The sequence below is a fragment of the Pinus tabuliformis genome, chromosome 3_2 (assembly GCF_031772625.1).
Source record: "Pinus tabuliformis cultivar Carrire ecotype Pingquan chromosome 3_2, CPIR1, whole genome shotgun sequence".
Taxonomy (NCBI): domain Eukaryota; kingdom Viridiplantae; phylum Streptophyta; class Pinopsida; order Pinales; family Pinaceae; genus Pinus; species Pinus tabuliformis.
Genome location: NC_142302.1, coordinates 189,043,774 through 189,063,986, shown reverse-complemented (window position 1 = coordinate 189,063,986; position 20,213 = coordinate 189,043,774). Strand labels below are relative to the sequence as shown.

The window sequence follows — 20,213 nt, the reverse complement described above, 5'->3', positions numbered from 1 at the left end:
GAAGCACCAATACAAACCTTTCCTATCATGGGCTAAAATTATTAGATCCAGAGAGGCAAAAGCAAGAGGCTGAGTTATTCCTAGTGCAGGAACGCGAGTGTTGGCAGCACGAGTGCAGGAAGCGTGAGTGTCGAGGTTGCTTAGGGAATATGTCTACCGAATTTTCTTGCTGTGTGGATTGCCAGTTGGGCATCCATAGATGTACTCAGATGTCACTGTTGCATAATAAAATAAAACCCTCACTGCTGCACTGGTTTTCCGAAGTTGGGTTTTTCTGGGGACATTTGTCCAAAAATAACTATGTTATTTTTTGAGTGTGTGCTAATATTTCTTCCAACGTTTATTCTTCCTTAATTTTATTTGTGTAGGTTGTGGTGTGAGTTATTCAACATTTGCTGTAGGAAACAACAAATGGATTGTTAATTAAAATAACAATTAGGAGAATAATTTCTAGCTGCTGTAATTGTATTCCCGGTTTACAAATTTTCACACATCCTAGGCATTGGTACAGGACAATATCATTTTATGTGTGTTATGGAATGGTAGATTTGCTCCCCTGCATTCACGATTATTTGCCACATGTCTTCCATAGCTCCAGGTGGAGTGTGATGGTGTTTGTAGGAGTTGTGCACTTGGTAAGAATGCCGAGGGATTTTTTTCCGAGTAGTGATTGTAGGTTGAAAGGGATTCTGGATCTAGTACATTAAAATGTATGTGGATTGATGACAATATCATCTTTGGGTGATTTCTTGTACTGTGACATTGATTGATGATTTCTCCTGAAAGGCATGGAGGATTTCAGGGTTTAGATAGAGAACTTGACAGGGGAGAAGATCAATGTTTTGAGTTCAAGTAATGGCGGTGAGTATACTTCCAAGGACTTAAGTGATTTATGCAAGGAAGCAGGGATCAAGATAGAGTGGATAGTTCTTTATTAAGCCATTTGACGCTGGGACCGGGGACACAGAGGACACGTAAATATGTGTACAACGCGGGACACAAAGACCCCCTTAACAAGACACATAGGACACATTATATGCTGTATATATTATATAATATATATTGAAAAATTAATAGATACATCATATTATGATATTACGCAAATTTGCATAATGATACAAATTCAATCATACATGTGCATTGTAACATTATGCATACAATCATGATTCAGTAATGATACAAGTTTAGAAGTAGCACTTACTACTACGTCAATGACAATAAATTGACATTGGTCAATGACAAGAAATTAACCATAAACTGCAGTTTTCTCATTAAGTCATCAAAATCAAAATGTATTACATAGGTATTGAGTCCCGAGGACTCCTGACCAGGAATGCTAATGGCAAATAGCAAATACAAAACAAGGCAGCCACTAGAACTCGAAATTGTAGAACAAGAAGGAAGAATCTCATAGGCTGCTGCCAACAAGCTATAGGCTATGCCTATAACTCATCGACATCAAAATTAGCATTAGTACTGTTGACCATTGGAGTGGCACCTGGTGATTAAATGAAGACTCCATGCCCATGGATGTACCAATGGACACTTATACCATCAGATATCATCAGACTACTAGAGTTTTTAAAATTTACTTATATTTTTCATCATCTTTTTTTATACCCAAATTCCATACCCTACAGGGAATTGTAATAAGTGATGCTAGTAATGATGAGTTTTGATTCTGTAACAGGCCTAGGGTGTTAGGGACTTTATCAACAAGCGAGTACACCTTGCCGTGTTTTGTTGACTTAGTTAATTTTTCCTGTTTTTTTAGCGGCGAATAATTTTTCAGGTTTTTTTCACTCAAATTTAACCCAAAGCCGGGGTGACGATTTGAAGTTTGAGGCCCTAATGCATCTTAGTGTCTAGAGTCGATGTATATTAACATACTATATCACATAAAAAATTTCATGGAATTTTATTAGGTATAGGTAGTCATTTTTTAATTTTTTGATTTTTCGCATGATGGAAATTGCAATAAAATTTGTAATTGAAATGTAATAAGTGTTGTCTAGAGAAGTTGTATGGGGTATGAGTAATAAAAATTACACTTCACCTTCAACTTTTTACTATGACATGCTTTGAGCGATAATAATGTGTTTTAGACCCTAAAAAACTACTTTTCCTATGTTTAATGGAAAATGTGGCAATTAATTAGGCTAGCATAAAATAAAATAAATAAAGAGAAATAAATTATTCCATGTGACAGAATGGCATGGAAATTATCTCAAGTCAAAAAATTGAGTGAAAGGACATGTGGATAATGACTGAGCACACTGCGTTATAAATACACTATTATCTCAGAAAAATCGAATTTCCCAGAGTTAATGTAGCACTTGCACATGTGGAAAAATTGGATTTCCTAGAGGAGTTAATGCAACAAAGGAATATTTGACTGGGATTTTGTAGAGGATTTCATGGGAGTTTGTCTCACTTACACTCCACTGCATCTACAATAAACAGTTCAGTTTGGGATTTGAGTTTCTCTTGAGGGGACCATGCATTCTCTTGGAGGATCTACGCTATTCCTCATTGGGATCATCTACAGTGCTGACATCACATGGAGAGAGTTTGGTTTCGGACTTGAGTCATCTGCTTGTCTTGGTTCACACTTCAGTTTACTATTGTGCCACATAGAGAATTCGATTTCTCTTGGAGGCGTTCATGGTGACACACAAAGATTTGGATTTTGCTTTGGTGGTTCCCTCATTTCCACTTAGAGTCTGACTCTCTCTACCTTGGGATTGACTCCAATGCCTTCTGTCATGATTATTTTTCATTGGGATTTGCTCCCAACTCTTTGTATAATGAGGCTACGGACTTTCATATTGTATCATGTTATGAGCTATTGAGATTAAGGAAACTCTACCATTTTTGTACTTGCATACTTTTCTTAATAAAATCAAGACTTTGGGGTTATTTGGTTGGTATTCTCTTGGCATTATGAGGTGATGTCGTTTCATGCTATTGCTATTGTGTTTAATTTTTTTTGCATATTGAATTGATATTAGTATATACTTGCCATCCTGCTTGGATTGATGTGTGCAAACTATTTTGCACATAGCATTGATTTAGAGTAGTATTCTAGGAATAAACTTGCCAATTAATTTTAGGAGGAATGTTTGGTTTATCTTATTCATTATATTGCTCTAATCCTTTTGCAAACTAGTACTTGTTCAAGTGTGTAGGAAATATCTTTTGTATTGTGTGCATGAATCCATCTGGAAGTGGGAGAAATCAAAATTAAATCAATTCACTTCTAGAGTCAAAGCGATCAAAGACTCAGCCATTTTTTCACTCCAAGTCTTCCATCCAATAAAGAGCAAAAGAGAGTTTTCTTACTCTATAGTTACTTGATATCCATTTAAATTTTTTTTTTTTTTTTGATTCTAGCTATTTCAAAGTTATATCTGCTATTCAAGAGTCATTTCCAAAGCTAGACAAGTATGGGGGTTCACTCCCATTACTTGAGCTAATATTTTGTATATTAAATTGTAGTTTAGTTTTGGTATTTATTTTTTTAGTTTCACACTGACAATTGGTTTTGTTTTGCATCCCATAGGCTTGAGCATTGGGCAACGAGGAGCTTGAGCAGAAGCATTAGGAAACTACTCACTCGTGTGTATGCAGGAGCCCCTTACGCTATTCAAGCACTTATTTCTAGGGAGGTTGTAACCATTTGAGGGAAAACTGTAAACTCATCTAGGTCGTGGCCTTTTGAGCCTTGTAAATCTCTTTTGGAGAGATTTTCCGTTTTCAAGCTTCTTGTTATATTTTTTTTGGGAGAGTCTAGCTTTGTTAAATGTTGGGTGTGGAACATGATTATTTAGAGGTCTTTGTTTCAGCTGGATGTATACCCCAGGAAGGTTGTACACCCCTCCACGCGGGGGGGTGCGCGAGGGACTTGTCCTCCCTGTGGGGGTTCGGGGGAGGGGCCCATCCCTCCCGACTTGGGGGGTTTGGGGGGCCAGTGGTCCCCCAATGGGGGTGTCGCGGGCAGCGATCCCGAAGCTAAAAATAGATGTAAAATTGCCTTGTAAAAGTGTAGTGATTTTTAGTCAATCTGGGCTATTCATTAGGCGGATGATCTGACGGTAGAACTTATGTTTAGCTTAGGGTTTTTTGCCCTAGAAGACAACCTCTTTCTTTGTATGAGGGTATGGTATTGAGGCTGAGTAATAGGTTTGTATTCTCAGAGCGAGAAACAGAGAGGCAAGACTGTGAAAGAAAATAGAGGATATTACAGCGAATCTGCTGTAGGTTGTCTCTTCATTTTGTTGGATAATAGAAAGGAAGGACTGGCTATTCGGGGTGGATGTAGCCCAAACTGGGTGAACCACGTATATCTGTCTCTCTGGTTTTATGTGTTTGTGTTTTTCCGCATATTATATGTCTTGCATTTCTCTGTCGTATATAACATTTTTCTAACATTAAATTCCTATTTTTGTAAGGGTTTCTCTCATATTGTGGGCAACCCTCTCAGAGATACTTTTACCCATTTCAAGCGCTAATAAAAGGCAAATTTCTTGTTTGAGGAAGTTTCAAATTTTTCCCATTGCATCCCCGTTTCTCATTTAGAGGAGGGATTCTTGTGGGTGGACTAATTTTGCTTCTAGTTTTTCTTAGCTTTCTAGCACTTAATTTCATTTTGTAATCTTGTATTTAAATTTTCACATGCATAAGCTTTAAACTTGTAAACTTGAGCAAATCTTATCTCATGTGTAAACACTTCATACTTTGGAAAGCTTTAATTGTTTCATAATTTCTTCAAGTACATGCTTCACTACTTGGTCAATTTATTCTATATGTCATGGAAACTATTGAAGCATTATCATTTATTTGAAACAATTGTAGCTTAAAGCAATCTATTCCATTTAACTTGCCTATTTTCTATTTAATTGTGCAAACACATATGAGTTCATTTACATTCTAGTCCAAGATTACTTGGGAGTGGGAGCGACATTTTCAAAAGCTCTCGGTATGGGAATGATTCACGGATCGATTTTTTTATTATATATATATATATATATATTTATTTATTTATTTATATTTTGATGCATATATGTCAAGAAAAGCATGGAGAATGATGAATTAGATATGAAAAGCATAAAAAACATAGATTGAACCATTAACAACAATCATCTAGACATTATAATCTTCATCAACCATGTCCACAAGTTAGTAACATAGTAACATAGAACATATTGAGTTTCATGATTCATCAATCTTAGAGTTTCAAGCTTTCAAAATTCAATCTATAACATTTATCATCATTGATCACCAAAGTTGTATTTGTAAGCTAAGTGCAACCATTACAACAAATAATATCTAATATGAAATGAAATGTTATAAAATGAAATGAAATGAAACAACTTTCAACTTTCACGGAGCATCATATTCATAATTCATTACAGATGAGTTATAATTGCCAACTTCAAACTTCAAACTTAAATTGTCATATATTATTTTCAAAAAATATCATAATAAATATGAAAGAGTCAACAGTCATAAAAACTACTAGAAACTAGAAAATACAAGTAAATCTATTATCTATTGCTAATGCTTGGGCCTCTTGCCGCCTCGAGAAATGCCTAGTTTTTAAGTCTTGTTGGAAAATCAAGTTTTTTGTGGTTAATATCACCCTCTAAGCATTAATATGCGGAGGTATCTTTGCCATTACCTTTGGATCTATGTAGGGATCTTTGTCATTAATATCACCCTCTAAGTATTAACATAAGATAGAAAAACATAGCATGTCAAGTGAAGATTTTGTTTGAGTGATGGGTACATTTTTAGTACGGTCATAATAGAGGAGTTCGACAACCAATGCCACTAACATCAAGGTACATAGAGGGATTGACGCTGTTGATTAAACACGAGTTCCATACTGTAATACATGACAAAGTCCATTGGAAACATTGCAATACCCTTAATCACGAAATCCTGAAAAACTGATAAGTCTGCTGCATTTTGAATGAGATCTAAAATTCTACTTTCTCCATGTGAAATCCAATGAGGTTGGAACCACTCTCAAACATCCTGAGTCATTTCATGGTAATGTTAAAAATTTAAGTAAAAGTGGCATTCTCCATTCTTCTTGATCTTCATTTTCATCCTTTTATTTTAAGATTTTAACATTACCATGAATCACATATCAATAGTAGGGCCATAGGCTTGATCATTAGGTTGCTCCACTCAATAATTATTTGTTTCTTTGAAAAAAATTGCATTTGGAATGTTACTACATTTTTTTTTTGCGAAAAAGACTAGGGAGCTCCCTTAATTGCTCCCTAAAAACCAAGGAGCGTTTTTTTAAAAAGGGAGCACGGTCTCGAAATTGCTCACCCTTCAGGAGCGATTTCGGGAGCGCGCTCTCTACTAGCTCTTGAGGAGTTCCTGAGTGGAGTGCGAATTAGGGGCGGTTTCGTGGGAGGGGGTTCACAACTATATTATTTCTCTTTGAAATAGTATTTTAATTGGGGAATTAACACAATTTACACTTCATCTAGGCATTTTAGTATAGGAAGACCCCAAGTCTCGCTAAAATTTTATCTTCAACAGACGTTGGTTGCAGTAGACATTTTAGGGACCCTCTACTCCTCTATGGACTCCTCACTCTGAGACCCAAATCTTTGGGCGATGGTGAGGTCTTAGGATTGAATAGTTTAATTGCAATCTTGTTGTAGAGGTAGTTAATAAAATTAACCAAGAGAACTTTCCATCACATTTACTTTACTTGTCTGTTGATGTTTGAGTTGCTATATTGCAAAATTTATTTTCAAGAAACATTTCAAAGCAAGTATTGTGATTCTTCAAATTGGTAATAAGTGTTTTCATTTCATGCTCAAGTCTAATTCCATATTGACATTTTGATTTAGCATTTAACATCTTCTATTTTTTTTTTTTTTTTTTTTCAAAGTAAATTTTCTAATTGTTGAGTTTTGGCAAGATATGTTTTGATTCATGAATTGATTTTATATCTTACAAATATCTTGTGCTGACATCTTTTGTTTGCATTTTAGCGTTACTTTGCTTTCATTATTAGAAGCATTTTATCTTGACTTTGAACAAATGTATCTTTTATTTTGTTGAGAAAATTCTTTATAAGGCATTGATTTTATGATTTCCTCATGCTAACGATTTTCTTTGTTATTGCTCATATCCTATTTTGCTCATAGATAATTAAAAATAATCCATTTTCACTATAACACTCTCTTAGAATTTCATATCACTTTTAAGTTAACTTTTCATTAGTGAGCACCCCCCTTAGCTAACCTAGGAGATAGCTTAGACAGAGAGAGTCAAGAATAATGTGACAACCCCTTCTCTGACTGCCTTGCTACCAACAACACCTTCTAGGGTTGACGACTTTTCTCACTAACTTGTAGGTAGGTGTAGGCGACAGGAGTAACAGTTACCACCATTGCTCTCTTCAATGTCCTGCTCCTATGTATCCAATGGAATGTTTGCATTTGTTGGTGTCGAGGATGACCCTCCAAGAGTATCACCATCTGTTGGTGTTGATAAGCTTTAACACTGACTCATTAAGATCCAAGTTGACCAATGCTAACTCAACGTTGCCGTTCAAGCCACTATTGTTAGGGAACACATCCCACATCTATATCTTTCCCATCAACCACTCCTCCATTTGTTTGTAAATAAGATGATGGTTAGTGTGCACATACACCATTGTCTTTGCCCTTGATTGCTCAAGTCTGCTCTTCTTCAAACTGTAAAGATTCCCATATGTGCTCCAATTCCTCTCGCAATAAGAGGATGAACTAACCTAAGAGAGGAACCTCGTGTATAATTGCTGTAGAGGAGGGCATGTTTCCCCATGAGTTGTCAACCAAGAATAGGACTTCTTAGCCCCCCTGTCTCTAATCACATCATAAAATGCGAATTTCCTAATGCTAGAGGAAATCTTTGCAAAGGCATCTTCCAACTCATCAAGGGATGCTCTATCCTGAAATATTCGTCTTAATGCATCCTTCCTCCCTTGTGAAATCTCACCATCCATGTGAATAGGGATTCTTCATGAATGTCCAACAGTTAACCACTCATGGCTATAGTATTTTGGATTCAATGTATGAGCCAAGCAATGCAAAGGTGTGTAATTCTTGTCCCACCTGCTCACAAGAATATCCTGTATAGTGGTGAAGAAGGCCTCTGTTGATGTCTCATAATCAAGGCACTCACTTTGAAAATAATGGTCCTCACAGACTCAATCATGGAATCCCATCCCTCATAAGCCTCTCCTAGGATGGGTTGCTTTGTATCTGCCACTGTTTTAAGAATCGTCTGGCTTGAAATCGACTCGGCTGAGTTGGTCTGAGTTAAGGCCTCACCGGGTCGACTTGGCCTTCTAACCGGTTCGACTGATTGGGTAATTACCGAGCCGACCGAGTTGTCTAACTACTCGATCGACTCGGTAATAACCCGGCCAACTCGGCCGAGTCCGAGCCTACTCGGTCGGCTTGGTGACAGGAACCAGTAAACTCAAAAAACATCGATTTTTTTTTGTTTTTGCTTTTTTGGGACCCCAACTAGATTTGTAATTTTCCTATAGCTTATTTGAGGTCCATTCCCCCCTCCTAAACCCTATAAAACCCACCCAACCCCTCTCATTCCTCACAACCATCTCATTGCATTTGAGTGAGAGTTTGTGAGGAGTTTGCTTTTGGAGCAGTAGTGAGGAGTCTTGGGAAAACACTGTAGCAGGAATGAGGAGTTTCTTGGGCAGCCATTTGGAGTAGCATTGAGGAGTTGGTTTGTTGGAGCAATCTTGAGGAGGCAATTTGTGCCTGGAGGTATTTTTTTCACTTGTAAAACTTTGTTTTTGCTTATTAATTTTTATGTGCAAATCTGTAAATTGAAAAGAGTGTTTTTTGTGAAAGAAATGAACAATGAAGCAATGCTATTTTTTTGTTTTCATTTTCAGATTTTTTGCTTTCTTTTCAAGTCAAAAAATGACACCTAGAGTGAGAGATGTTGCTTGGGTATATGTTGAAATGGTTGATAGTCAAATGCATTGCAAATTTTGCCATAGAAAAATTAATGAAGGTCATGGGGGCATTAATAGGCTGAAGCAACACTTGGCGGCGATTAGAGGCCAAATTACTCCATGTGAATGAGATGAAATTGGGGAGATTAGGAAGGAATCTTAGCCAACTTTGAGAAGTTTAAAAAAGAAAAGGCTAGGCAAAAAGAGTTAGAGGCTAAAATTGGGAGGAAGGGGAATATACAAAAAATGCTGGCTACCAACCCCCATTTTGATTTTGAGGGTTCTTCATCTATCCCTTGTATTGATGCATCTAACGCCTTCCGATATGTTCCTCCCTCTTTGGAGTCTATTCAAGAAAAGGGTAAGGGTAAAATGAAAAAGAAGGGTGATATGAATATCAAAAGTTATTTCACTGTCACAACCTCCTCTCTATCAGATGCACATGGTCCTCAAGCTAGTAGAACTTTGCAGCCCACCTTAGATGACCATTGGAAGAAGGAATTGAGGGAGGCTACTTGTGATCACATATGTAGATGGTGGTATGATGCTGATATCCCCTTCAATGCTTCCCGTTCACCATATTATGAGCCTATGTTTGATGCCATACATGCTGCTGGAAAAAGCTTCAAAGGCCCTACTATGCATGCAATAAGGGGGTATCGTTTGTAGAAGAAAATTGCCTCCATTAGTTAGTATTTGAAAGATTTCAAAAACTCATAGGCAAGAACAGAATGTACCATCATGTCAGATGGATGGACTGATGAAACAAGCCGTACCATCATAAACTTTCTTATCTTTTGCCCATAGGGAACCATGTCTCTAAAATCAGTTGATGCATCTGATAAGGTAAAAGATGGACAATTGTTGTTTCAGCTATTGGATGAGGTTGTTGAGGAGGTGGGTGTGGCTAATGTTGTTCAAGTCATCACAGATAATGCCTCTAACTATGTTGTTGATAAACTGTTAAAGGAAGAACACGGAACCATCTTTTGGACCCCATGTGCTGCACATTGTATAGACCTCATGCTTGAGGATATTGTCAAATTAGACTGGGTAAAAAACACTGTAGATCATGCCAAAAGCATAACAAAATTTATCTATAATCATGCATGGATTTTGAACATGATGAGGAAACATAGAGGGGGCATGGATATTATTAGGCATGCCATCACTAGATTTGCTACTCATTTTTTGACATTGCAATCTATGCTTTCACGATATAGAAACTTGCAAAAGATATTTTCCAGTGAAGAATTGAACCAAAGCCAGTGGTCTCACAAACAGGAAGGTAAAGAATCGAAAAAGAAAGTTAATGAAGAAATATTTTGGAGGAAGACAACAGAGATTGTGATGCTTGCTGAGCCACTCGTTAAGCTGTTGCGGTTGGTGGATGGGGAAAGATTGGCTATGGGCTTCATTTATGAGGCTATGGATCAAGAAAAGGAGGAAATAAAGAGGGCATACAAGGATAAAGTGGCTAAGTATGGGCCCATTTGGGCAATCATTGATGAAAGATGGAACAATCAACTCCATTTCCTTGTACATGAAGCCCTCTAAGGCTTGCAACCACCCCAAAAATGCCGAAACGGGTTGCGACTAGGAAGAGTAAGCCTCCTTAGGCTTGTGGCTTTCCCAAAATAGACCCTAGGTCAGCAGCTAAGCCCTAAAGGGCCGCCACTGGGGTTATCAACCCTCACAAGGTTCATGACTAGCTAAAAACCCCTCTAGGGGCTGCGACCAAGCCAAGAAACCCCAAAAATGCCCACGACCACCCTAAAAATGAACTCAACCCCCTATAAACACAAAAATTAGGCTAGAAAAACAATGCAAACTCACTATAGTAGCGACCTCCTTCTTCAGTTGGACACGGATCATATGCGACTTGGGAAAGCTAGATCTTACCCTCTAGGGCCACGATCAACTTTCTTTTGAATGAATAGCTCACAAACTAATTTCTGCTGAAAACCCCAGAGCGATGACCTGCAGAAATGAAATAGAGAAGACCTAAGAACCCAATATATACAAAATTTGAAATAAAACCCCAAAACACCAATAATTGTTTACAAAACTTCAAAAGATAAACAAGGGTTAGTGGGAAATAATTTACAAATATTTACAATATATACGAATTAAAACTTGTTCTCATTAGCATATTAAACTTTATGGCACAAGTAAAATAATTTCAGAAATAATGAGAAAATAAAATTTTAAATTTTTGCAAAGCCCTCTTGTATAAGATATTCGTTAGATAAAGACTTGGAGCCAAACAAGGGTGTGATCCCTTCACAATGTTTGAACTTGGAGGCCAAGGGCTGGAGCAACTTGTAACTCAATGCAATTCAAACAATAGATTATTAAACAAGAGGGATTTGATTCGTACAATAGGTCTATAAACTTGGAGATACTTGTTAGACTTTGCTAGATCTAGAGTATTTACTGTCACCCGCCACCTAATGCAAGATACCTGTACCAATTGATGTTCCTGCTACCAACGATTGAAATAATAATCGACAATATAATAGCTCAAAGCATATCAAGGAAATATCAAGCATGTACCACATATCAACAGATGAGAGACACCTTGAATTGAACACGAAAGACCTTTTATTAAGTGCAAAAAATTTCAGCGGAGCCTCGCTCGATACATCAAATAATTTTTACATCATCCCTAGATGAAATGAGATGCTTGATAGCTTCCTTATATATAAAATGAGAGAAGAAACCCCTCCAAGTGGAAAATAACGGGTAGTTGGTTTGATCCTCGTCAAAATAATCTCGTTTATCAATCTTCAACTGAAAATAATTTGATTATCATCGTCCTTTTTTTATTTTTGAAGAAAATTTCGAATTTCTCTAAAAACACCTTTTTTATTAATCCAAAAAATAGTATTTTGGACTGATATCCTCAAAAAGTTTACTTTGACTTGACCACCAAGGTCCAAGGGGTTAATTTTTCTTAAACAATCCATTTTTCCCTTGCTGGAGGACCTCCAAAATTTAATTCTTTTTTAACCCACGAATTTTTGATGATTTTCCACTTGGGAGGGAATTTAAATTCTCTCAAATTATTTTGACTCAAAATTAATTAATTTTTTGGCTAATTATTTTCTTTTTGGCTAATGATGGTATGTATGTGATGCAAAATGTCTCCATCGCTGAGAGGGAGTGTTGATGGTTTTGTAGCGATGGCCCAGGGGCAGTCTTTCTTCAATGGAGCCATGGTGATTTGGCAAGGGGTGAATAGCCCACGGGTAGTCTTTCTCCCATGGGGCCATAGTGATTTGGCTAGGGGAGATTGGCCCACGATGCTCACATTGTGTTCCAGGATGGAGTGATCTATTTTTTATAAAGCAGACTTGAATTGTTTATTGATTGGGGTTTTCCACCCAATAGTGGGGTAAACAATTCTAGTCTAGTGGTGAGTTGTGATATAAGCTATATTAGTGATGGTGTTTCTTGTGCTGAGGTGCCCCTTGATGGGTCTTCACTCAACATTAAAGCTCTATATAAATAGACAAGCATGTGAGAGTCAAATTTCCAACATCACAAGCTAATTGAATCTTTTCTAGTGGAGGAGAAATTCGGCAAAGGAGAAATCTGTTGTTGGAGATTATCTTTTATCTTTTCATCATCATTTTATCTCTCATGGATCGCCGAATGTGTGATCCATACGGTCGAATTTGACCAAGTTTGAGCAACATTGACTGCAGTCACATGTGTGAAGAGTTGATTGAGTTTGACCGCTGTAAAGGATGCACATGTGAGGGTTGGATTGCAGCCGCACATGCGTAGGTTTGATTGTAGATCATAAGGTTTGATTATAGTTGAACAGAGTTTGGCCATAAAGCTGAGATTTAACCAGTGTTGAATTTTGAGTATTTTGATTAGTTTGACTAGCGTTGACTTGGAATAATTTGACCAGGTTTGACTAGTGTTTGACTTGTATTATTGGCACAAGTTTCTAGACATTTTTGATTTGTAAACCTTGCTGAAAGACAATTTCTAGTCAAGAAAAGATTGTTTGTTTTTCTCCCAAGGTTGGGTTTCCCAAGAGAAAAGTTGTGTCTACTGCGCATGGCTGTCTTTCTATGATCTTTACTATTTTTGCTACATTTATTGTTGAGATTTTTTGTGTCTAATGTGCATGGTTGTCTTTCTATGATCTTTACTATTTCTGCTACATTTATTGTTGAGATTTTTTGTGTAGTTATTCAATGATATCGGTTGCATTAAATTATTGGTTGAAAATCATTAGGAAGTAATTATCATAGCAAAAAATTCTATTCTACTACACTAGCCATTGAATTTCAACAACTTTTGGACTGCAGAGGCCATTTAGAGCTTGTATCTTGATGCATTTTGTTTCAGAGATGCATTGCACTAAGTGCTATTTTGATATTATGCAGTCTTGCTATATAAGTGAGAATTTTTTCATATGTGTATAAATGGTTGAAATTTATATGGATGTGCGCGCGCACACACATATGTTTTTATTTAAAATTTGAATATTTTACGTATTTTTTGGTCAATTGGTTTTTTGGTCTATTTTTTTACTAGTTATGAATGACCCTCAGTTCTAGGGGTCTATCAGTTTGATGATTGGTCTTGTTTTGATAACATTGCTTTGAACTGCCTTGGGAGTTGTGAAAGCGCCTCAATAGTTGTGCTCAAGGTAATGCCATGCTCCATGCTACAAGCGTCCAAGTAACACACCATGTTTAGAATATGAGTGTGTGCCATGATGAGGCCTATGCAATGCCTAGTTAATCCTAAAATACTAAGGCATTGCACCAAGGGATCCATATATCTTCCTATCTAATCATCTAGCAAGAAGTGGAGACTGCGACATCACATGATCAAGTGTGGTGCTACAACTTATGATGGACAAGTATTCAAAGCAAAATGCCATCCAAACCTAACACATTGTCATTCATATGATAATCCAAGGTATTAAGTGAACAACCTAACCATCCAAAGCTCTTTGTGATGAAAATAAGAATGGTAGTGAAAAAATTCACTTGTATAGACCTCGTACAAAATGATGGGATACAAGTGCATTCATCAAATAAAAGCAAGGCGATCAAGACATGATGTAGAAAACTATTGTCACTATCCACTGTAAACATTGATAAAGGGTTCCAACTTGTGAATATAGATTTCAAGAATGTTTGTGAGATAGGAACTTTAGTTGACTATTATGGTGCTCCTATTGCAAACGGACAAGTCACGCACAATGATAGCACAACCTCTCTTCAAATAGTGTAAAAGGCATTCCAAAAGCCCTCAAAGCAAGACACGACTTTCAAAGAGTAATGACAAGCCTCCTTGATAGTAGCTTGGAGATTGAATATATGGTCAATGTTTGGATACTCTAAGTTCTGTCAAAAACCTGTTCTCACGATGCTATTGTCGCCTAAAGCGTACACCTAAGGCGCACCGTGCAATTATTGTTAATGCAACTTTATTAAGGATTAGCAAACAATTATTAAGAGGTAATGTAGCTATTAAGATTGGGTTATATTAAATTACAAGACACCTAAAGAGATAAACTATTCAGACACCATTGCGTTCAATACAATGCCCAAATTAAGATACTTGTTGAAATACATATGACAAGTTACAAGAACAACAATATTGCAAAAAACGGTTAGTACTATGAAAATTCGAGAATCCGTGAACCACCGCCGCATCAAATTGATATTACTTCTCCTACTTATTAATCCATTCAAGTTATTTATTGTAACTATCGAAGTAAATACAACTACAATCTTCACAATTTTAAATAATATGTTGAAACAAGAATCTGAAAAACAAAGAAATAACACACAAGTGACATCGTTATTTTTGGACCAATGTCCATAGAAAAACCCAATGTGGGAAAACCAATGCAACAACTGAGGGTTTGTATTATTAAGCAGTAATTTCTGAATACAATCTTTGGATGGTTTGCTGGCTATCCAATACAGAGAATTTGATTGACAAAGAGATGAGTGAGATATACCTCACACTATCATTGGCGATCCAACACTAATCCAACCATTGGATGACTAGCCCCTAGCTGCTTGTGCGCAGTTTCTACACAATCATTGCGCTGCTCTGCTTCATAGCTTTTGGGGACCGTGCCACTCCTTTGGTTGATCGTTTTGCCTTTGGAACTTTGACTTTTTGCCCTCTCGGTTTCACACCCCGGCTTCTGGCTCTGGAACTCGATTCTCCAACAAATTTTGGATCTCCTCTTAGGGTTTGTGTTGCCTCTGCGTGGCCCTACATTGCCCAACGTGGTTTTGTGCTGCCTCTTTTCGATCTCTTTCTGCTTTCTCTGCGATGTATTCTCGGATCAGGAAACTCCCCAGCCGAAAACTATCTCTGCCCCTCACTGCAAGAAATCACCTCGATCACTTCTCTGACAACTGTTGTGCTGCTCTCTTCAGAAATCAATCTCTTGATCTCTTACTCGATGTCTTTTCCAAATGCCCATCAAGCCTCTTTTTATAATCTTCTCGTTGAGAACCAATGTCCCAGATTAGATTCTAATCAATGGCTTAGATCATTTTGGCTTGATTTTCGTCTTCTTTTAGAAGTTTCACCCCTAGTTTAATTAATACCCTTTAATTATTTTAATTTCCTATGTTTAGACTTAGGCATCCATTAAAAATAATTAATTATTTTAATATAAACATTCTCCATGTGGAATTTCCCAAAATGATTTTTGGGTATTCTAGAATACATGTGTCCTAGTCTCCCTACAAATTTTGAGGCTTAGAGCACATCCGTTGCTACCCGAAATCAACAAGTACAAGACAAAAGATGTAGGGATAACTTTCAATACAAGATAAAGATGATACCTCCACTTTAATAACATAGGAATATCATAATAACCAGTGACAAGTATAGGAAGGAAATAACATGCAAGTAAAACTATAGACTGCTCACAAGATCAACAATGAAATGATGTAAGATGCTTCCATAAGAGATGCCAGACTCTGAGATTCCCACAGTAATCAATGAATCACTGATAATAGAAACAGTATTTTAGCTATGTGCTTATTAGAAAATTATTCACTTAGGTAATTGCACAAGGAGACTAATAGAGAACTTTAGTAATAGAAAGAATGCACCAGACTTTGTGAAACCTTTCTGTCATGAGATATCAGTCCATAAATAGTCCACTGTCAATCCGGATCAGTCACCAGTTAGCTCACCGTTATGCAAGAAAACAATTAAGCTTTTTGTGTGTGATCAATTTTAATTATTTTTAGGCTTATTATTATCCAAATTTTAATGTTTTAAACCTCTAAAGGGAATGCTTTAAATCTGAGCGAGTATATAAGTCTGCAATAGGCTCTTGATCAAGGGAAAAAGGCCTCTAGGCCCTCCCCCAAAGGCTGATACATCAGTTTGCAACGCCAAGTGCTAATGTTTTGACCATAGATCAGTGGTATAATCCCTCAAATCTGCAATGTTAGCCCTGCAACCACAGGTGTTAGCCCTTGGTATGGAACAGACCTTGTTTGTTCTTGCAGCTATGGCAGAAAAGGCCTTTAGGCCTTGCGGATAAGCCTAGAGAGAAGCTTCAGTGGATTACTTCTACAGTAACAAATTTCCAAACCACACAAATGCCTTAACCTAATGGTTAAGAGCATGTGTTTCCTCCTAAGAGGTCAGAGGTTCAAAACCAGAGGGGGTAGAGTATGTATGCTTTCGTAGACTTAGCAGTCAAATCGCTGTGCGGAGGTGGGTCTCTTGTCCCACAAACAAGGGGGTCTCATACACCAATTTGGTGTCTGGCTTGGCTGTGACCTTAAAAATGGATATTTCCATTATTATTATTATTTAGATCTGATTCAAGAAGATTTTCTACAAATACTCAAAAAATATGTTTGATCCAAATGGAATTAATTGGCACAGGGAGAGGGATTCAGCTAAAATCCACTAGATCTGCCGAATCGACAATGCTTCCTTAACCCAGAAAAGAGTTTAAGATAACTATACACTAATTAATCCCAAAGGCATATGGAAATAACAACATTGAAATTTTGTAGAATATAATGCACAAAATCAGAATAAATTTGCCACAAGAAGCTGAAGAAATACACACATAGCTTTGCCCCCAAAAGAGTTTGATTTTATTTATCAGAAAAATAGTACAGAGCTTTCAGGGCCAATTACACCATCCAAAGATGTTTTCAATGAGGAGCGTTCAGCTCAATTTATAGAAAAATGGAGAGATATAGATCCCCCTCCAAGTGGAAAACATCTAGGTCCAAAGAAGTACACAACTTTGACTTGATCCTGGAGAATAATGGCTAGTTGATGCTTGATCCATGTCAAAATTAAATCCTGTCCCTTGATTTGGAAGATGAAATTCGAATTTGTTGACGAAGGCTTTGATCCCAGACCAAAAAATATTTTTTTCCAATTGTTTTTCCTTGAAAAATGCTCTTTGACTTAACGAACATGGTCCAACAGGTGAATTCTTCTTAAAATATTGAATTTTTCCTTTCATAGAGGGCCAAAAAAATATTTTCTAAGTTCTTTCCTCAAAATTATTTTTTCTACCCCAAGGAATTTTTGGCCGACTTTTCTAGTTTTGAAATGAGTCCATCAAATTTAATCTTCCGTGGAAAATTTCCTTTTCTTCAAAAAATCGTTTTCAACTTCGGGATAATTTTATTTTCTCTCATTTTAATTTTTTGACCATTTTCTGGTTAATTTTTTTGCCCTTTTTTGCCAGAAAATAAATTAAATGACTCTAGAGGGGAGTAAACACATTTTTCATCCTCAAAGTGGGTCTAAAAAATACTTAGGCGATGATGTATTACTATGATTAATCATCCACCTAAAATATTCCTAGACAACACTTTTTACATCAAATAATACTTTGACATCCCATACAGAAGGGGGATTCTAACAATTAACACATGACCTCTAGACACGACGAAATTCTGTGACACTTGACAGATGATCTAGTATGATAAAAAATTAAAATACATAGACTCGATAATACAAGGACTACACTTAAGAGCTTACCATTGAGCCGCACTCTAGCTTTGGAGTATATGCGGGAAAAAAATTCTGCCAATTATTTGGGTTAGAAAACACGAATAACTGGCAGAGGGTAAAAAACTCCCAAAGTGAAACTCTTTGCTAAGATCAAAGGCTTATCTAGATGTTTTTACATGGCTTCATAGTCATACTAGAATAATTTTTACAATGGGCACACAGGGCTGCAGAGTTTGGATTACAACTTTCTGACAAAATTGCGGAAAAATGATGATGAATTTGGCTGCTTGACTGCTCGAACATAATGCACTGCTTTGAAAAGATTATATGGTGGTATAGAATAGTTGACACAGAGTGGTCAACAAGTCCTCTCCAGCTCATCAGAAAACCACATATGAATGGGAATGGACTAGAAACGTTTTGGGAATGTTTCCCAACATGTTCCCAATATAATATGAAATGTGACATTTATAGTGCTTTATTTCACCTCAAAGCGAGCTTAGTTCTATGCATTGTTTCATATTGCCTTTTTGCTATGTTACCGGGTCCGTCAGCCATGGGGGATGGATTCGCAGATCCACGGATCTGATCCGGATCCGGATCCGGATTCGCTTGGATTTGCCTAGGGACCCATATGAAAATGTTTTCTTCACGATAATGTGCACCCCGAAATTCAAACTGCGTTCCTGCAATTTGGGATTTTTATAACACAAAAATACCTATATTCGCTGAATTAATTTTCTGTTAATATTCGTTGAATTAATTCCTAACTTTGGGTCCCTTTGGTCACGGGAGAAGTTCATATTCGCTGAATTAATACTCTATTAATATTTGTTGAATTAATACTCTGTTAACGGGAGAAGTTCATATTCGCTGAATTAATACTCTATTAATATTTGTTGAATTAACACACTATTAATATTCACTGAATAAATACTTAGCTTCGGGTCTATTTGCTCACGGAAGAGGTTATTTCCCAAATAATACTTAGCTTAATACCTGGCTAGCAAAATGCATTCGGTGGGTTGCTTGTAGCCACCATGGCGGGCACCCTCTCTGGGTCATCCCGTCACCAATGGAACATATCAGTGATGTTAGAAATACTATGGTATTGGAAACCAAGGGCTAACCATTCGTTGGAACATGGGGACATTTGGAGACACTTACGGAAAATTTATTAATGTTCTAGAGATTATTCACGTTCAGATGTCGGAGCTCAACTAGTAACTTATTAAGATTAATAACTATATAATTTATAACATATTATAATAATAATAATAGAGATAATACTATAAAAATTAAAATTTATAATATCGTAAGCTCATATATTAATGAACTCAGCGTATAACTTATTAATATTAACAACTATGTAATTTATAACATATAATAATAATAATACAGATATATTATACAAATTAAAATTTATAGTATTGTAAGCTCATATATATTAATTAAATTTTAAAATTTGGTATTTTAAAGTTAAGTTTTATATTTATATTTTAATTTCTAAATTAAAATTATATATATAAGGTTCAAACTTAGATTTAAAAAAAAATTATAATTTAGAATTAAGTTCTATATTTATATTATAATTTATATATTGCACTATAAATAGAAATATTAAAATTTATATATATCTATTAAATCAAATATATTAGTTTATTATATCATATATTGAAAATATATATTTATTATTAAATATCGCATAAAATATAATTATATATTTAAAATTTTGTATTTTTACAAATTATAATTGCTAATGTTTATCTTCTTTGAAAGTAAGGAAACATATTAATGGCTCAAGGCCTAAAAGTATCTTGTGAGGGTGGAAGTTGCCCCTATTACATACCACATACAAGTTAATTTTAGATGGCCAATTTTGTCTCCACATAATGATGTAGCTGCATGCTGAGATATTCAGATTGTATCAACAGAGGTTAGACCAATAACCATGAATACTGTAGCCTTTTCCATATTATATAATATACATGTCGTTTCCCCGCCGTATCCGGATCCTGGCTTTTAAAAAATCTGACGGATCCGGATCCGTATCCGTATCCGCATCCGGATCCCGGTAACTCAGCCTTTTTGTAATATTTGGTGACCATTTTTTGGTTATGATATTTCTACTTCCAAAAGAATTACAGTGCAGTTTTAAGATTTGTTTCATGTTGCTTAATCATTCAACTTGTTTTATTAGGTAAAC

General features: G+C 36.3%; 1 pseudogene across 1 annotated transcript in view; it reads left to right on the top strand.

The window, feature by feature from the left end:
- LOC149180408 (ATP-dependent DNA helicase Q-like 4A) overlaps window positions 1–20,213 on the top strand; it is a 280,436-nt pseudogene that overhangs the window by 188,707 nt on the left and 71,516 nt on the right. The gene's annotated exons all lie outside the window — the stretch shown is intronic.